At 36.6% G+C, this 19,230-nt stretch overlaps 7 pseudogenes across 7 annotated transcripts; 3 read left to right on the top strand and 4 right to left on the bottom strand.

Moving 5' to 3' along the window:
• The first annotated feature begins 207 nt into the window (after window positions 1-207).
• On the top strand, window positions 208-1,191 carry AT1G36441 (annotated as a pseudogene). The gene is made up of 2 exons: window positions 208-431; window positions 602-1,191.
• Window positions 1,192-1,792: 601 nt separating this feature from the next.
• On the bottom strand, window positions 1,793-3,967 carry AT1G36440 (annotated as a pseudogene; the record flags this gene model as incomplete). Its single annotated transcript has 1 exon — window positions 1,793-3,967.
• A 1,376-nt stretch (window positions 3,968-5,343) lies between these two features.
• Window positions 5,344-7,025, bottom strand: AT1G36430 (annotated as a pseudogene; the record flags this gene model as incomplete). The annotated part of the gene is made up of 5 exons: window positions 5,344-5,507; window positions 5,625-6,098; window positions 6,178-6,415; window positions 6,494-6,631; window positions 6,708-7,025.
• A 1,084-nt stretch (window positions 7,026-8,109) lies between these two features.
• AT1G36420 lies at window positions 8,110-8,974 on the bottom strand (annotated as a pseudogene; the record flags this gene model as incomplete). The annotated part of the gene is made up of 1 exon: window positions 8,110-8,974.
• Window positions 8,975-13,771: 4,797 nt separating this feature from the next.
• AT1G36406 lies at window positions 13,772-14,766 on the top strand (annotated as a pseudogene; the record flags this gene model as incomplete). The annotated part of the gene is made up of 1 exon: window positions 13,772-14,766.
• A 1,213-nt stretch (window positions 14,767-15,979) lies between these two features.
• On the top strand, window positions 15,980-16,651 carry AT1G36403 (annotated as a pseudogene; the record flags this gene model as incomplete). The annotated part of the gene is made up of 1 exon: window positions 15,980-16,651.
• Window positions 16,652-18,085: 1,434 nt separating this feature from the next.
• AT1G36400 lies at window positions 18,086-18,606 on the bottom strand (annotated as a pseudogene; the record flags this gene model as incomplete). Its single annotated transcript has 1 exon — window positions 18,086-18,606.
• Between the last annotated feature and the right edge of the window lie 624 nt (window positions 18,607-19,230).

Genomic DNA, 19,230 nt, shown 5'->3' with positions numbered 1-19,230 from the left:
TGAGTATGACTGGACAAAATAATGCATGGTCATAGATATATGTAGACAAACATTAAAGTAAGTTCGTACCATTACATCTATAAATATGACCATAGTTAAACTCTTTGCATTCACAACTCTATAGTTAAGTTCTTTGTATTTACAACTCAAATGTCTCGTTATTTCGGATATTCTGTTGAAGAAGATAAATTACTATGTGAAATTTTTATGCAAATTTCTCAAGATCCAATTATAGGTGTATATCAATCATCCGAGAAGTTTTGGGATCGTGTGGTCGAAGCTTTCGAGAAAGAGAGAAATGCAACTTGGAGTGAACGTTCCAAAAACTCCATCCAATCTCGGTTGCGAACAATTCAGAAGGAGACCAAAAATTACATAGACACGTAAGACAATGTGAAAACAGACATCAAAGTGGTGCTTCAAATGAGGATACTGTAAGTATTAATATAAAATTCATAAATCTATTTTTTTTTAATTAATTAATGCTATGAATGATTTTTTTTTTTTTAAATTTTGTTTTGGTTTACTTGATTTTAATGTTTGAATATTTACATTTATAACTAAATCTAAAAATGAGGTTTTTGTATTTCATGGTACATAGTTTAATCAAGCCAAAATAATGTTCAGAGATGATCCAAGTATCGATGGAGGTTGGAAATTTGACCATGTTTGGGATATTGTTAAGAACTTTGAAAAGTTTAAAGATGGTGTTCCCCGTCCTTAAGGTATATCTATCCCAGTTCGTTTTGAGCATACAACTTTAGAATCAGAAAATCATACCTTTCATTCTCCTACCCAAGCATCTCCACATTTATCTGCTTCTTCACTAAATTTAAATGATGATGATGAGACTATTGTTGGATCTCCCTCTCCACGACCACTAGGGGTAAAAAAATCAAAAATGAAAAGAAAAATTAATGATCAAACAACATCGATTATCAATACCTTGGAAGGAGGAAACAAGAATTTTATGGAGCAATTGAAGAGGAGCAAAGACAACAACAGTTGGATATTCAAAGTAAAAATTATGCTTTAAAAGAGCTGAAAGAAGAAAACAAAAATTTATTTTGTGATTTAAATACCATTGATCCAAATGTCCGTAAATATTTTCGGGCCAAGCAAGCACGTATTTTACAAAAACGGAGTGATCAACAACAAAACCAACAAGCTCCTCCTCCATCTACTTCATTTGGTTTGTTTGGACAATATTTCAACGATATTGGTGGATCCAGAGATAATTTACCAGAGTATTTATTAATTTAGTCTTTGTTGTATTAAAAATAATTATTGTGGAATAATTTATTTTTCTTTATTTATAAGATTTTATATAATTTCTCTTTTTTAAAATAGTAATCTCAAATTGTAAAATAGATATTTAAACCAAATCCTCTAAAATCAATTCAAACTATTAGTTTTATTCATTTTAATCAGAAATAAAGAAAAATAAAAATTAAGGGACCACTCTGCAAATAAAAAAGTTTGTCTCTATTTATAAAGGAAAAAATACAGCACCTCTATATATAGAGAAAAAATAGAGATCTCTTTAATAGAGATGAGAATAGAGATGGGTTGGAGTGAAATAGAGACAAAAATAGAGTTTAGAGACAAAAATAGGGATGGGTTGGAGATGCCCTAAGGACATAAACAAAAATAAAACAATAAACATGCAACAATAAACATGTTCAACAGTTGTACCAAGTTTTCAACTACCAACACATTTATACCTAAAAAAAACAAAACACTAATTCATGACACATAAAACAAACAATTAAAAGTGCTTAAACATTCTTTGTCTTTGTCTTTGCATTTCTCGAGAGTATAGGACTCCGATACACCGGCTTCGCATTCGTCCTCGACTTTGTCATCTTCTTTACCACCTTCAGCTTTTTAACGCCCCCTTCACTAGGATCATCTCCATCATCATGAGACTTTCTTCTCTTATTACTTGGATCATCTCCATCATCATGAGACATTTCTCTCTTCTTACTAGGCTCAGCAGCCTTACCTCCATCCATCTTATCATCTTGAAGCACCCTTTTGTCCTTCTCCATCTCCCTATTACTACCACCCACATCACTCTTATTTTGAACCATCTCTTTGTCCTTCTCCATCTCCTTATTCCCACCACCCACATCAATCTAATTTTCAGCAATCTCTTTGTCTTTCTCTATCTCCCTATTACCACCACCCACATCAATCTCATTTTCAGCCACCTCTTTGTCCATCTCCATCTCCTTATTACCACCACCCACATCACTCTCATCTTCAGCCAGCTCTTTGTCCATCTCCATCTCGTTGTTACCACCACCCACATCACTCTCATCTTCAGAACCATCTTTTTCTATCTTAGTCTCTTTTTCTCCAACCTCACTCCCCTTCTCACCACCATTTGCATCACTCCCTTCCTCCGCCTCGTTTTCTCCATCTTTCGTCCCCATCTCTTTTTCTCTAACATCATTCTCCTTTGAACTATAAATATCATTAGTTCTAGTATTAGATTGGATTGATTTGATTGCCGCTTCCATCAGTTTGAAACTTTTATCTTGTTCTTCATACGTCTTACTGCAATCTTTCATCTTCTTACTTATATCCTTAAATCCATTCTCCATCAAAGTCTTCAATCCGCTTACAACCTCAGTCAAACCATCATTACTTGCAATAGTCGGAGTCTGAGCCACTTTTACCTTGCTTTTTTTCCACACCGGCTTTTCTGAGAGCCTTGACCACAGTAGTCGGAGCTATATTAGCCACAAATGTCTTGTTGACTACATCTTCATTGAACAACGGTTCAAAATATAGTCTTCTGCTCATCAACTAGACGCTTCTTCCAGCCATCAACTATTACATCATCAACATCATTCACTCCACACTCCACATCCATAGTTCTTTCCAAAAGTAGTTTCTCATCAGCAGTTGGAGTCAAGATACTCTGAATGTTTTGTGCATGATAAGAAAATCCAATTAATACAACATCCATGGTATTTGATAGGTAATTAATAAACATGTTATCACTAACCTTCGTTTTACCAAGTTTGTCATACACATCTGACATTGAAAACCCTTTCATAGTACTTAATTTAAACATCATTTTACACATCCAGGGACACTGAGGATCTACGGATTCAATATCTTCGCAGAAATTGTTCCTGAGAATTGGAATCGACTCAAATGCTAAATACTACCAAAAAATAAAAAACAGGATCATTCAAACAAAGTTGTATAACTGCTAATAAAAACCAAGTTGTACACAGTTTCACTTTCTTACAAAATTAAGAGATGAATAATGAAATCACATACCTCCAAGGCAGAACAATACTAGGAAACACCTTTTGTGAACTAACTTTTCCATTGCATTTGGCCATCAAATAGAAAATATTTTTCAGATTTTCAGCAAATGCATATTTTCCCCACGGAAATGTTTTGCACAACTGTAGATCGGCCACGGCCCTAAGGAAAAACTTCTCCACCTTGGTGCCCTTTCTCATGTCTTACACTTTCCAATGATTACACTACTTAAGAAATAGAGCACAACTATTCTCAGGCAAGCCTCAGTTGGTTTTTTCATTAACAGTAACTTTGCCTCCACTATTGGATATTGAATTGTTGCTCCAAGTCCAAAATGCTTGCCAACAAGTGGTAATGCCCAAGGTGTCCAAGGGTTTCGTATAATTATGATAGTATAATCCTGACATGAATGCAAATTCTTAGAATCGGAATGCCATTAACGATAAACCATACTTCCTTCTTCTTCTCTAAACATGTTGTGCAAAGAAATAACAGCCACATACCCATCACCTTATGATTTGGGTCCTTATGCATGTGAAAGAAGTGTTTGAACTGTGTGATCCAAAAACCACTTCAATTAGGAGTCTTTAAGATGAGTCTCCAATAATCCCACTGCCTTATGAAGATAACACTTTGTTGTAATCTTGTATGACTTTGTATACTCACTCGGACTGAAGTACATTTGTAACGCCCGTCTCCCTCAACCTTGAGACGGCACCCTTTTTCTTTATGATTAAATTTTATTGATAACCATCTTAAATATAATATCAAAATATTTGAAAACATCTTAGGTAAAACTTAATTGAAAACAAGTTGATAATAATAAAATACCGTTGAAATTTAATAAAACCAAGTTTCCTGAAATACACCGTACAAAAGACAGCTACTCAACATTCTCATCCTCACCTGGGGAAAAGGAGAAAAGGGGGATGAGTAATTAATTACTCAGTGAGGCGGTCAAAACTGCCCATTGAAGCACAATATCACATTTATACTTTCACACAACTTCCATTCATAAGCATAGAATCAAACAACAAGCATATAGCTTACGTTTTCGTAGCAAGCTATAACAGTCAAGCAGTTTTAACAAAAGAGGTGATTCTTGCTCAACAAGCAATCGACGTGGCAGATAGGGTATACCTTTCCTTGTGACGACGAAGGGTCCTGTGGCTTCCCGAACACTTTCTCTATCGGTATCCACCGTCGAATTGTTCTTAAATAATTAGAGTTAACCAGAATACGTTCCCCAAAATGCCAACTTGAATCTGAAATCTGATACTTAGTTATTTCTGGGTTCAGAAACTATGATCCTTGTCCAACTTTCAACTAGAATTTCGGGTGGAGTTTACCTCGTAACGAAGATTCGTTTGTTTCTGTGTATTCCTCAGTGTGAGATCTATCCAACAATACCAAATTCGTATCTGTTCCTTCAGATTGGACGGGAAAATGTTCACCAATAGCTCTACCTAAACTAATATCTTTCTTCCTCTTCTTCACTAAAAATCCAAAAAGATTGAATGGTAAACCATTAATCCTCAAGAAACTACACTGATAAAGAAAAACTGTATCTCACTCAAATTCAATCGAACAAGTTACAGCAATTGAATCGTCGTTCATAAAACGAGAATCCAAATCTCATGTGATAAAGCTTAGAAGTAGAAACAGCTCTATCAACAATGAAATATCAAACCTTAAGAGTTTACACAGAGAATTGAAGAAGAAAAAGAAGAAGATTACACAAATTGATATTTTTTGGTTAATTTTCTATATAGCTCCAACTCTCTATCTCCACGTCAGCTGCCAACGCATCATTTTTTACGTCTTCACCAATCATCTTCCTCTATTCTTCCACGTCAGCTACTCTTTCATTTTCCTGTATCAAATCTCCCTCGTTCGAGAAACCTTGACCTCAAGGTTTTGTAAAGAAGTCAAACCAATGTGCAAGTAAAATGCCATTCTACACTCCATTTGAAGGTTAGAGAGCATCTGGCTTCTCATAGTTGTAAACAGCCCCTACTCATAAGAATTATTAGTCATGAAGAGAAACAAAGAGGACTCCTATGTCGCTTTTCTCCATAGTTCCCGAGTCCAGTTGATTAAAACCATTGAAGCAACTCTACTTGGAATATGAGTTTTTAGATCGCTTGTGATTCCAGGGTCAAAGGTTTGGCTCTGTGTGACTTCAAGCCTTCGTTTTACTTTGGCAAATCCAATGGTAACATCTCGAACCACACATTGATACCTCACGACCACCAACTCACACCAGAACTTGGTGGATATCAATTTGCAGTCTTGTGAGCTGGTTTTAAATTTGAACTTCGAGGATTTGGTAGACTTACCAGGCTTCTTCTGGACATGGACAGTAGCACTTCCACAACTAGAGTGTAATTCATCAACAACAAATCCAATTGATGACAGCATTTGATTCATTCTTGCATCGACTTTATCAAAGTCCTTAAGGTTTGAACTAACCTTCTGAGGTTGTGAGACACCTTCTATGTCTGTGGAGTGAAACGCGACTTGATCTTGAATCAACGGATTATGTTCCATCCATGAATCTGTTTCACACTCTTCTATGTTGGATTCAAGCACTTCCCCAGCAACCGAGATTTGATTATCATCACTAGACTCTGCACCATTAACTTTTAGCAAGTCTTTTTTAATCTCATTCTCTACCAAATTGCTCCAAGAAGTCTCTGCAGCTTTTTCTGAAACATGTAAAGGTTGAACTCTATATTGATAATCATCAATCCCTTCTCGGCTAATCATTCTCATCTTATTAAGCTTTAATGCCTTCACGTCTCTGACGGAACCTTGCCTAATACCTTGAAGAAGAACCTTTTTATGTCCTATATGGAACTGCATCTCTAACTTCTTAAAATCACAAGTTACTAGCCCCAAACATCCTAACATTCACTTGAGTATCAGTTCTCAAACCTTCCAAGTAAAAACTAACCAAGTAATCTTCACCGAAGTTCACTCTAGTGCTAATCAACTCAAATCGAGCATGATACTCCTCTATTCCTTCAGTCTCCTGCAATTGTGTCAATTTTGCAATTGAATCATCAACATGCTCATTATATCTCACTTGCAACAATAGTTTGTAACTCCACCAATCATGCCTAACATGCTCCCACATAACTGAATGTGAAATTGATTGGTGCCAAGCATTAGCGAGCCCATCAAAATGGATAGATACTAAACATACTTTGAACTCATCTGGTGTTTGATATATCTCAAAGAATTGCTCAACTAGCAATAACCACTCTTGAATCTTATCACCGTTAAACCGAGGAAAGTCTAACTTCTCAGGCTGTGTAGCATCAGCATAAGTATTAGAAATAACCTGATTGATTCTCAAAAAAATTTGGATCTGAAGAGAAACTAGCAGATGCTTGTGAGGATCGAAATTGATTATGCACATCGATGTTATGAGATGGACCAAACCTTAATAACATAGGCATCGTTGCAAATCGCTTATGTATCTTCAAATTTTGATTCTCAATTTTAACTTCCAATTTCTCAACACACGAAGACAGATCCTCATCCACCATCCCCGTGATCTGATGCTGCTGCGCTTGAGCTTTAGTCGCCATACGTGAGCTTCGAGGTTTGTCTTGGCTCTGAATCGCTGGAAAAGCAGCAACATGTAGATTCTCCACCTCCGAGTTCTCTAATTGTTGATGTTGATGGCCACGCAGTCGAATCGCTTCCAACAGTTTAGCAATCATCTTGTCCATCTCTTGATTTTGTTCGGCAATCATTTGTTCAAATCGTGATCTAGTTCCTGCCATTGATTCCGAGGAAACGAATGGCTCTGATACCTTTGCTAAAGAAAAATTGTATCTCACTCAAATTCAATCGAACAAGTTACATCAATTGAATCGTCGTTCATAAAACGAGAATCCAAATCTCATGTGATAAAGCTTAGAAGTAGAAACAGCTCTATCAACAATGAAATATCAAACCTTAAGAGTTAACAGAGAGAATTGAAGAAGAAGAAAAAGATTAGACAAATTAATATTTTCTGGTTAATTTTCTGCAAATGATCGATAATTCTCTATATAGCTCCAACTCTCTATCTCCACGTTAGCTGCCAACGCATCATTCACGTCTCCAACAATTATCTTCCTCTATTCTTCCACGTCACCTACTCTTCCATTTTCCTGTATCATACACAGACTATCATGAAAAGAGATCAACATAAGGTAAGGTTTCCTTTCCTTACCCAAAAACAATGAGAACGAATCACGACTCCGGTGAACGTAGAGATCGATGGTGATGAGTGATGGCTCACAACATGACAACAACAATGAACGAGTGCTGCTGACTCACAAGTGATCCACAACAAGGAACGATTGTTGTTGCTTCTCTCAGGTTTTGATATGGATACAAGGATGTGATGGCATAACGAAGAAGAGGATATAAGCACCTATATATATACATACGTATGCACACACACTTTCACGATTAGGTTTTTGATATTAGAGAAATTGGGCTGTTATTGGGCCTCATTAGAGAGATGGGTCTCACAATTCTCCCCCACTGAAAGTGAAATCGTCCCCGAATTCAATACTTCTTATTCGACTATATTCTCCACTCATGCATTTAGAAAAACTTTGTTAATTCCCAACACAAATTTAAAACAATTCAATTGACCATTAAAAAAATGAATAAAAATGTTTAAGCATAAGCCAACAACTGAAACTCTAATATAAAAAAAATAGAATGAATTCCTAAAAGAAATTGTCACTTAAAACGATTAGACCGCCTACTCCAACATGAACTTGTACGACCTTGGAATTTGAATTTCAAACTTTATCTTTCTCAACATCAATCCTTTGGTCTCCTATAGCGTACACACGAGATCTTAAAGCTTGTATCTTAGGGAGTGGTTGGTCCCCCTCATTTTCGTTCTACTGATTCCCTTCAACTAGAAACGTAGTGCACTCCCTTGCATAATGGCCAGGCTTTTCACATCTCTTGCAATTATTGTCTCTCCCTGGACAATTCGACCATGTATGACCATTTTGTCTACAATTGTAGCATATCCCAGTATTACTCCAACAAGCCCCGCTGTGCCTCTTACCACATGTGGCACACTGCTGACCATTCTGCCCTGGTCCCGCACCACGATTATCCCAAGTGCGCTTCTGAGATTCAACAGCTTTTGTTACCTTTGCTGGAGCCCTCTTGAGATCCATAGCTTCCTCCACAAGTCATCTCTCCAACCTAGCAGCCTCCTCAACTAACTCAACCAGGCTAGTGCACCCTCGAATGGAGGTACGAGTACGAATATCATCCCTGAGCCCTCTCATGAATCTCTGAATCATATCCTGCTCTCCAAAATTCTTCATAGAGAACCTCCTTAAACGATTGAACTCCTCATCATACTCTCGAACAATCTTCGTGCCCTGACAAAGCTCCATAGACACATATCCAACAGGCAAGCCCCTCTCAAAAAATTTCCACCAATGATCTGCTTCCCCCCTCAAGTAATGCACTGCAAGATCCTTCTTAAACTCCTCCGGACACCTCGTTGTCCTAAAATTTTTCTCCAACATCTGTCTCCAATCATCAGCGCAAATTCGACCAAATCCACCACTGAAGTACTATGTTCCCATGGTACCCACAAGCTTCATTGTCCCAAATAGTTGGTTCGTGCAAGCGGTGTTGGTGGCTGATAGTAATGAGGTAATTTAACCCTAGGTGCCAGTGGTGGTGGTTAATGGTGCTAAGGTGCAGCAACTCCAGATGTCGGTGGCAGTGGTGGGGGTGCATACGCAGGTCGAGTCAAAATCTCACGCATCATGTTTTAGAGTTCTTGCATCTCGGTACGATTCGCTGCAATCTCTGCTGCATGAGCTGCATTAGCTGTCTGATCTGCCTGAGCTGGCAGAGCTACCACAGGTGGCTGATCTTGGTCAACAACTGGTGCATTCGTTACTCGGTTTCCGTGAGGGTTCGCAGGACGTTTTGATCTTCTTGACAACATTTTCTGTTTATAGAAGACTGAACATTAGAACCCCTACGACAACTGACACTTTACTCAACAACTTTTAAACACAAGTCTCGCTCATTTGGTGCTTTTTGTATCCTTTAGAAAAATCCCCTTCCCGTTTATCAAGTACTAAAAAGTTATTATTATTTTCTAAAACATTTTTCTAAAAAATTGATTATAAAAATCTTTTCTTTAAAAAGAAAAAATTAGTCTTCCGGGTCAGCACCGTCTTAACTATAACCTCCGTTCTGATACTATTTGTAACGCTCGTTTCCCTCAACCTTGAGACGGCGCGCTTTTTCTTTATTATTAAATCTTATTGATAATCATCTTAAATATAATATCAAAATACTTGAGAAACCTCTGGTAAAACTTAATTGAAAACAAGTTGATAATAATAAAATAACGCTGAAATTTAATAAAACCGAGTTTCTGAAATACACTATAAACGAGACAGCTACTCAACATTCTCATCCTCACCCGGGAAAATGGAGAAAAAGGGGTGAGTAATTAATTACTTAGTGAGGCGGTCAAAACTGCCCCCCGAAGCACAATATCACATTTATACTTTCACACAACTTCCATTCATAAGCATATAATCAAACAACAAGCATATAGCTTATGTTTTCGTAGCAAGCTATAACAGTCAAACATTCGTCTTGCACACCGCAAGATATTTTACTTTCATTTTTCAGTTTAGGTAGTTTACTTATGGCTACTCAAGCCTCATTTAACTCATCATGGCTACTCAAGCCTCTTATGGAAGACCACGCCCTTAGTTTGATCCTTCCTCTTATTGCATATCACGCTAACAACCTATCGCATAATATCACACAACACGTATTATAATATTTTAAATATAATTCCTAACATTTTAACAATCTGCACCCAATGTCTAATCCTATACAAATGAACTTCAGAAGTACAAAAGTAGAAAGGTGATGCTATGTTTCCACAGGTCCTGCCCTCACCTTGGCAACTCGAAATAGAACGCAAACTTGAAGAAAGATGTTGAAGATGCCTAGACAAAATCTGAAACTTGCAGCAGAAGAAAACATCACAAAGACAAATTAGGGTTTCTGCAGTTTTAACAAAAGAGGTGATTCTTCCTCAATAAGCAATCAACGTGGCAGGTAGGGTATACCTTTCCTTGTGACGATGAAGGGTCCTGTGGCTTTCCTAACACTTTCTCTATCGGTATCCACCGTCGACTTGTCATTAAGTAATTAGAGTTAACCGGAATCTGTTCCCGAAAATGCCAACTTGAATCTAAAATCTGATACTTTGTTATTTTGGGTTAAGAAACTGTGACTTTTGTCCAACTTTCAACTAGAATTTGCGGGTGGAGTTTACCTCGTAACGACGTAACGAAGATTCGTTTGTTTCTGTGTATTCATCACTGTGAAATCTATCCAACAACATTAAATTCGTGATCTGGTTCCTTCATATTGGACAGGAAAATGCTCACGAATAGGTCTACCTGAACTGATATCTTTCTTCCTCTTCTTCACTAAAAATCCAAATAGATTGAATAGTAAATCATTAATCCTCAAGGAACTACACAGACTATCATGAAAAGAGATCAACATAAGGTTAGGTTTCCTTTCCTAACCCAAAAACAATGAGAACAAATCATGACTCCGGTGAACGTAGAGATCGATGGTGATGAGCGATGGCTCACAACGTGACAACAACAATGAACGAGTGCTGCTGACTTACAAGTGACACAACAAGGAACGATTGTTGTTGCTTCTCTCAGGTTTTGATATGGATACATGGAGGTGACGGCATAACGAAGAAGGAGATATAAGCACATATATATATACATACGTATGCACACACACTTTCACGATTAGGTTTTTGATATTAGAGAAGTTGGGCTGTTATTGGACCTCATTAGAGAGCCGGGTCTCACAACATTTTAAGAGGTTGAAGGCAACATAGATATACCTAATTTATACATAGATATACCTAATTTATACATAGATATACCTTTTAGTTTCTAAAATTTCTAAGTTATATTCAAACATAGATATACCTAGTTTATACATATATACCTTTTAGTTGTGAAAATTTTTAAGTTACATTCCAAAATAGATATACCTAGTTTATACATAGATATACATTTTATTTTCAAAAATAGATATACTTTTAGTTTCATATAAATTTTAAGGTAAAAATCAACATAGATATATCTAATTAATACATAGATATACCGTTTAGTCTCTAAAAATTCTAAGTTATATTCGAACATAGATATACCTAGTTATTACATAGATATACCTTTTAGTTTAGAATTTTTTTAAGTTAGATTCCAAAATAGATATACCTAGTTTATACATAGATATACATTTTAGTTTCGAAATTTTTTTAAGTTAGATTCAAACATAGATAAACCTAATTTATACATAGATATACTTTTTAGAATCATATAATTTTAAGGTAGAAATCAGTATAGACATACCTAGTTAATACATAGTTATACTTCTTAGTTTCAGAATTTTCTAAGTTACAATATCAACAAAGATATACCTAATTCATACGTAGTTATACTTCTTTAGTTTCAGAATTTTGTAAGTTACAAAATCAACAAATTTCTACCATAATCTGCTAGTTGTGTAAAGTTTAAAGTTCATAACGTTGAATCATCGTTAGAAATTGAATTTGTTGCTTCAGAATAACCTCCAGCCGACAGTACTACTACTTCATCATTCATTTTGTCTGAAACCACCTCCGCCGCCGCTGGCACACATGCGTTCTTTGTTCGAGCCATTACTCCAGACCTACAAACAAAATCATTTGGATTAGCACTTCGAGTTACTCTACTTTAATTAATTTCAATCACAAAACCCAAAATGAAATAACTCGAATTTTAACTTACCCAATATCTTAGTTTTCGACAAATATTACCAAGATCGACTTTGAAGAAATATAAGAGAAATGAATATAGATCTGTTTTTGTCAAATGGCATTGACGAAGATTGACGATATGTTTTACCTAGGTTTTCTCTAAAAGAAGAAGGAAGAAAGGGAAAAAAAAAAGTCGTCGATCTGTTTTACCATAGAGAAAAAGTGAGAAAGTGTTTTATTTAGGTTTTATTAGATATGACCCGAATAAAATGGGCTTGTGTAATTTTGCGATCCGTTTAGGTTGGTTGGGTCATAATTATTCGATATGTTTAAAGCTTTTTGAGTCATTTACTTCTTTTACCGATAAAAAAATCATAAAGAAATTTCTTTTTTAGACCATCTCCAATGGTGCTTTAAATTTCACATTTTTCTTCATTTTGAAGTAAAAGATAGAGAAATCTTCTCCAATGGTGCTTCATTTTTATCTTCAAAATGAAGAATTCAATAGTGTATCTTCATATTTGAAGGTATACTATTCACATCTTCATATTTTGAATGAACTTTTTTATTTACAAAATGGTCCTTAAAATTATAACAAAGTATATTTTTTTATTAAACAAACTATTTATTTTTATTTAATCCAATCAAACTAAAATACAAAAAATAATTTATATTAAATGGAAAAACAACGTACTTTAAATAAATGTTATGGAATGTGATTTTTTTATAATAATGTATTCTAAATGAAATCAAATAAATAGGTCAAAATTCATATGTTTAGAAAGTAAAGGGTATTATTCATAATTAATTATAAAATAGAGATAGAATATACTTAAAATATTATTTTTGAAGTAGAAAATAAAGGAAACCATTGAAAAAAATTTGTTTCGTTTTTGAATAGCTCTCATGTTCCCTTTAAACACAACAAAACTTCTTAAATCTCTTTCTACTCTACATATCCCTTTCTCTTTTAATGATTAGTGAGAATACTATTTTACCCTTATGAATAATTGAAATTGAATTAAAATTAAAAAGGAAAAAAAGAGTAAAAAAAAAAAAGAATCAAGAAATTATTCGATATGTTTAAAGCTCCTTCTTCTCCAACGACTTCGAGCTCCGACACCTCTCTCTCGCTGCTGCATTGTTGTCGTTTATTCTCTTCCTGCAAGCTGCATCGAGATACGGAGTTCATGTATGTTTCTAGAACTACAAAGAGCTTTCACTTAGGATTTGAGGATTTTGAGATTCAATCCAATTAGATTTGGGTTATTGTGTTTTAGTACCTACATTAGAAGTTTAAGTATAGTTTTAGGGTCGATTTGGTCTGCAAATGGATAAGAATTTGATTTCACATGCTGATTCGTACTGAATTGAACTTGAATCCAATCTTTGTTCTTGCCGCGAAAATAATACTGGTCTAACTAGGCATAGTTGTACCTAAACAATTGGTTTTTATATATAGATAGTATGTTTTAATAGAATTAGTATTACTTATACATATAGTATTTCATTTATGTATTAGTATTACTGACACATGTAGTATTTCATAATTAGGACTAGTATTAATGAAAATGTAGTAGAGCCGGTAATATTAGTAATATTGACTGAGTATGTGTATTGTTTTGGCAGGATACAATGAGAGAGAACTTGATCATCTATTTTAAGGTCGCATGTATAGTTTGATGATGAAGACATTAGGGGAGAAGATAACTATCTCCATATTAGAAGATAGGATATTGACGAAGCTTGGATTATATGGAAATAAGGTTAAATTGCATATGAGGTACAACCCACCGTTGTTCGGAGTAGGGAAAGAGATGAACATTTATGATGATGAGGATGTCCTTACTTATGTAACATCCGCAAAAAAAAACGCAAGAACTGTTTTTGTTGTGGAGGAGATCTTTAAATCGCCGGAGCAATTGCCCGAACAATTGTCTAGAGTTTACGAGCGTCAAATATCTGTAATACAGATATTCTTCTCGATTAGAAGGTACAATAAGATGCAAATTTGCACTCGGCTAAGTAAAGATAGTAGTAGGATCAGGAAAAGGAAAGGCAATCAACAATTAGTCGCAACTCTTCTTCATGATCATTTTTCGGGACAATTGGAAACTCAGGTTTCAAGGGTTATCATGAAGCTGGTTAAGACGAAATTAGGTGTGAAAGTATCATATTCGACGGGGGAAATATAATGCGGTTTGTGATTTAAAAGGTAGCCCGGAAGAAAGCTAAAAAGATATCAATAGTTATTTGTACATGTTGAAGAAGGTAAATGATGGTACAATAACATATTTGAAATTGGATGAGAATGATAAATTTTAGTACCTAGTCATAGCTTTGGGAGCTAGCATTGAAGGCTTTAAAGTGATGAGGAAAGTTATAATTGTGGATGCAACACATTTGAATGGTGGTGTGCTAGTATTTGCCTCGGCTCAAGACCCTAACCATTACCATTACATCATAGCGTTTGGCGTACTCAAAGGTGAAAATGATGCTAGTTGGGATTGGTTTTTGGAGAAGCTAAAAACGGTTGTACCCGATACTTCTGAATTGGTCTTCATGAACGATAGAAATGCAAGCCTCATAAAGGGAATACGGAACGTGTATACCGCGGCTCATCACGGGTAGGCCTGGGCAAAAAACCCATACCCGAAAACCCGAACCGAAATCGACCCGAAAAAAAACAGTTCGAGGTGGGTATGGGTATTAGCTATTTACCCTATTGGGTCTTAGATTGTCGTACCCGTGGGTATAGGGTAAAACACGATCTGAACCCGATACCCGAAAGAGTATCCGCTTACCCGAAATTACATATACTTATTCATAGATTTATACATATAAAAGTTTATTTTATATTTAATATTTGAACCAAATACATTTATGTCCTCGTGTTTGCTCCTCTTCTCCTCCACGGGTTTTTCCACTAAGACGTCCTCGTCTCTCTCCTCCTCCATTGAGACCGCCTCGTGTCTCTCCTCCTCCACGATAGTGGCATTACAGACGTCCTCTTGTCTCTCCTCGTCCACGGAGAAATGATCTCATAACTCCCTTTCTGCAAACAACAAATCTCTCAACTCCTCTTACTATCTCTATATCCCTTTCTCTTTTAATGAGATGTGTATAGACCAATTTACCCCTCCTCCTTCTTTCTCTAATTTTCATTTTAAAATTAAATAATTTTAGAAAGAAAAAAAAATTGAAACCGGAAAAAAAAACAGAATCCGTGAAACTCTCTCTCTCTCCTCTCCTCTCTCTCTCTCTCTCTCCTCTAAAGCTCGAGCTCACTCTCTCTCCTCGCTCACTCATTGCTCTCTTGCCGGAATTCGATTTACATCACCATTGTTGCCATATCCTTATCTTCGGTGAGCTTCGTCGACGTAGAAAGAAAAGGTATGTTTTTCGAGCTGAATAGAGCTTAAAATTGAAGATTAGAACTAAGAGATTTTGTCAATTAGATTTAAGATTAAGCAAATTGTGTTTGGGTATGCACATTGGAAGTTTATGCATACTGTATAGGTTGAATAGATCTGTAAATGGATAAGAAATAGATTACAACAACTGAATCATAGTGAATTATAGTTTTGAACCCGAAACCATTCAATTTGAGCTCTTGTCGGGAAATACATCTGGTAGAACTGAGTATAACTGCACATGATTCAATTGAAAATATATATGTAGTATGACTTTGTTGCACTAGTATTAACCATTTACATGTAGTATTTATTTGGTACAGTTGTATTACCAATTTTCATGTAGTATTATTAGTTATACATGTATTATACAGATAGGTGTAGTATGACTAGTTATACTTGTGTTACCCAGAGTTGTAGTATAACTAGTATAACTGACAGAGTTTTTGTATTGTTGTCTTAGGATACAATGGTGGAGAAGGTGATCATATATTTTAGATGGAAAGATCGAGCGTACAGCTTGATGATGAATACACCAGGAGGGAAAATAACTCTCTCCATGTTAGAAAGTAGGATTTGCTCGAAGCTTGGATTAGATGAAAGTAAGGTTAAATTGCAAATGAAGTACAATGCAGCGATGTTGGGACCAACTCAAGAGATACACATTAGTGATGATGAGGATGTCGGTGTCTATATATCTTCAGGTGAAACGGTTAGTAGATATTCTTTGACTGTTGACGTCATCACTCCACCGAAATTGTTCGAGGAACTGTCGAGAGTGGAGGCCATCAATAAAAGTTTTATTGGTAAGAACTATGCTGATTTGGGTTCAAATGAGGATTAAATGAGAGATAATGCAACCATCGTGATGGGCGAATTGGAGGGACAAGGAACAGAACAAAATGAGGCAATAGCGGAGGTTGATGATACTCAAGATCCTGAGATTGGATCACGTGATGATAGGGATGATGATGATACTGGTGATGAATACGTTGAGCCACCACCTGTTGTAGAATCTAGTCAGTTTAAGAAAGAATGGGAAGACGGTATCGGTTTGACTTTGCGACAAGAATTTCCAAGCAGGGCAGCATGTAACCGAAAGAATACCTCCCCCACTAAAAATTCCTACAAAACTTGAGATCACTCACAGCCTTGAGGCAAAATTCATCCACTTGAGGTGCCTTATCCCTGGTCTTGATAGGCGCTATGATAATGCTGCTTAAGAAATACAAGACCATCATTCTCAACCTTTCTTTTTATCTTTCACCCGCTAGTACCATTCCTATGAGCTTCTCTATCACGTCTTCGCGTTTCACAACAGTATTCTTGAAATGCTTCTTCTTGAAATCCAAATTCCTCGTATTTTTATATCCAAGTGTATAGTTCTTGCAATTGAAGCTCGATATCAATGTGTGTTCCAATATACCATATCGGATTGGAACGCTATTGACGATGAACCACGCTTCTTTCTTCATTTCAATGCGCGCCGTGCGAAGAAGGAACATCCACATCCCCATAAGTCGGTGGTTTGGGACTCTTGGCATGTGGAAGATGTGTTGGAAACTTGGATGGTTCTCAAACCATGCCCTCTTGGACTTGCTCATCTCCGGCTCCAACTTATCGAATGTAGTCAACACTTCGTGAATATAGCACCGAGTTCATTGCTTGATTTTCTTCACATATTCCGAGGGCGGGAAATACATACTCAGCGGTGGTATTTGATAATAGGTTTTTAAGTCAATTAAACCTAAAGCACTATCATGTCGTTGTAGTACTGAAGGTTGTCAATCCAAATGAGTGTGATGCTAACAATCAAGATGTGATCAGAAGTCACTAAGTCAAGCCAAGCAATAACAGGTTTTGGTTTGTTCTAGCAGTCCTAAGTGAACATGCAGAAAACAGAAAATCAAAAAGAAACAGTAAAACACTCGACCAACACAGCTCTTTGCAGAGCACTGGGTGAGGTCGAGTGACAGGTCGAGTAACAGACAGAAAATAAAACACAGATACTCGACTGCACAGTCTGTTGCCAAACAACTGGGTGGTCGAGTATGAGGTCGAGTAACAAGAAAGAATTGCAGAAATTAAGCGACAGATAACAAGATGCAGTAAACAACAATAGAGTAAACAAAGAATTCAATCAGATAAAGAATTCCCAAAGATGGGGTAATTGAGTAGTTTCGTTTCCTCAGTTTACAGGTGATTGACATGCTCAATAAATTAACCCTAGACAACAAGTTCATTAACCAAATCTAAGTGCCACCGCAACAGAGACTCTCAAGTTAACCTAGTCCCAGACTCAATCACAATTGACGAGAGCTAACCTAACAGGCATTACGAATCAACAAGTTAAAGCCAAAACGCTCCCTGCAACCAATACATTGGTACAGGGTCACGAATCTCTGGAATTAGTGGTTCAGACATTTCATCGAACACCTTTTCGGCGCGGAAATGTCTGGGCTCAAATTCCAGTTGATCAGAAAGCAATAGGCATTAAGAACAATTAATCCAGAAGGGATCTATCAACCAATACTCAATCACCTAGCATACTGAGAATTGGGACGGATTAAGAATTGTACTCGACCCATGTGGTCGAGTGGGAGGTCGAGTGAATAGCTGGAGTCTTCTTTTCTTCCTTGTGCTCGAGTGTCTGGTTGAGTGCGGAATGAAGAAGGCTCTGAAGCTTGTCATCGAGTATGCAGTCGAGTGGTGGTGATGGTGATACTTGACCTCCAGGTGGAGTGATGGGGTCGAGTAGTGGTCTGGCAATGAAGGTGAAGACACTCGGCCTCGGGGTCGAGTGATGTGATCGAGTGATGGTCAGGTGATGGGATGAAGACACTCGACCTCGGGGTCGAGTGATGTGGTGAAGTAGTGATGTCCTCTACTCGACCAGGGGGTCGAGTGATCTGTTGAGATCTTGAAGCTCCTACTCGACCTCGGGGTCGAGTGGTTTGACATGATCAGGTCCGCTTCTTCCAGATAGCTCGTCAACATCTCCAAATCAGCTGAAATCAACGCAAATATGCAACATGCATGCAAATCTATCCTAAACATGTAAACCGATGACAAATGATGAGAAATGGTATAAAACAGTGATGATATGATGCTAAAGTGATGACAAATGGATGCTCAAAACATGTAAAATACACACTTATCAGTATTGCTTCTATTTCCTCGTCGATCTCCTGCAACAGATATTCATTCATATTACTACCGATGTTACCTAGAATCATACACATAGTTATATCCTAGTACTGACAGTATTACCTTGAATCATACACGTAGTTGTTTTCAAGTAATGACAGTATTACCCAGAAACGCATAGTTATATCCTAGTAATGACAGTATTATCCAAAAATCATACACATAGTTCTATCTTAGTACTACCAATGTTACCCAAAATTCATACACATAGTTATATCCTAGTAATGACAGTATTCTCCAGAAATGATAGTATTATCCTGTTCTACTAGTTTCATACCATTCAAATACTCGAGAAATACTTATCATTGCTGCCGGAATTTCCACTTGATTTTCCACTGTAGTCTCATCATCCATATTCTCATCGGACGAGGTTTCTTCGCCCAAGGTTTACTACTATCATCGGAGGACTATCCTCCGGTAAACCTCTTCTTCTTTCTCCTCTTCTTCTTTCTCTTCTTCTTCTTTCTCTTCTTC

This window comes from Arabidopsis thaliana, assembly GCF_000001735.4.
Source record: "Arabidopsis thaliana chromosome 1 sequence".
Lineage (NCBI taxonomy): Eukaryota > Viridiplantae > Streptophyta > Magnoliopsida > Brassicales > Brassicaceae > Arabidopsis > Arabidopsis thaliana.
Note: the sequence above shows the minus strand (reverse complement) of the source record. Positions and strands in the feature narration are given on the sequence as shown.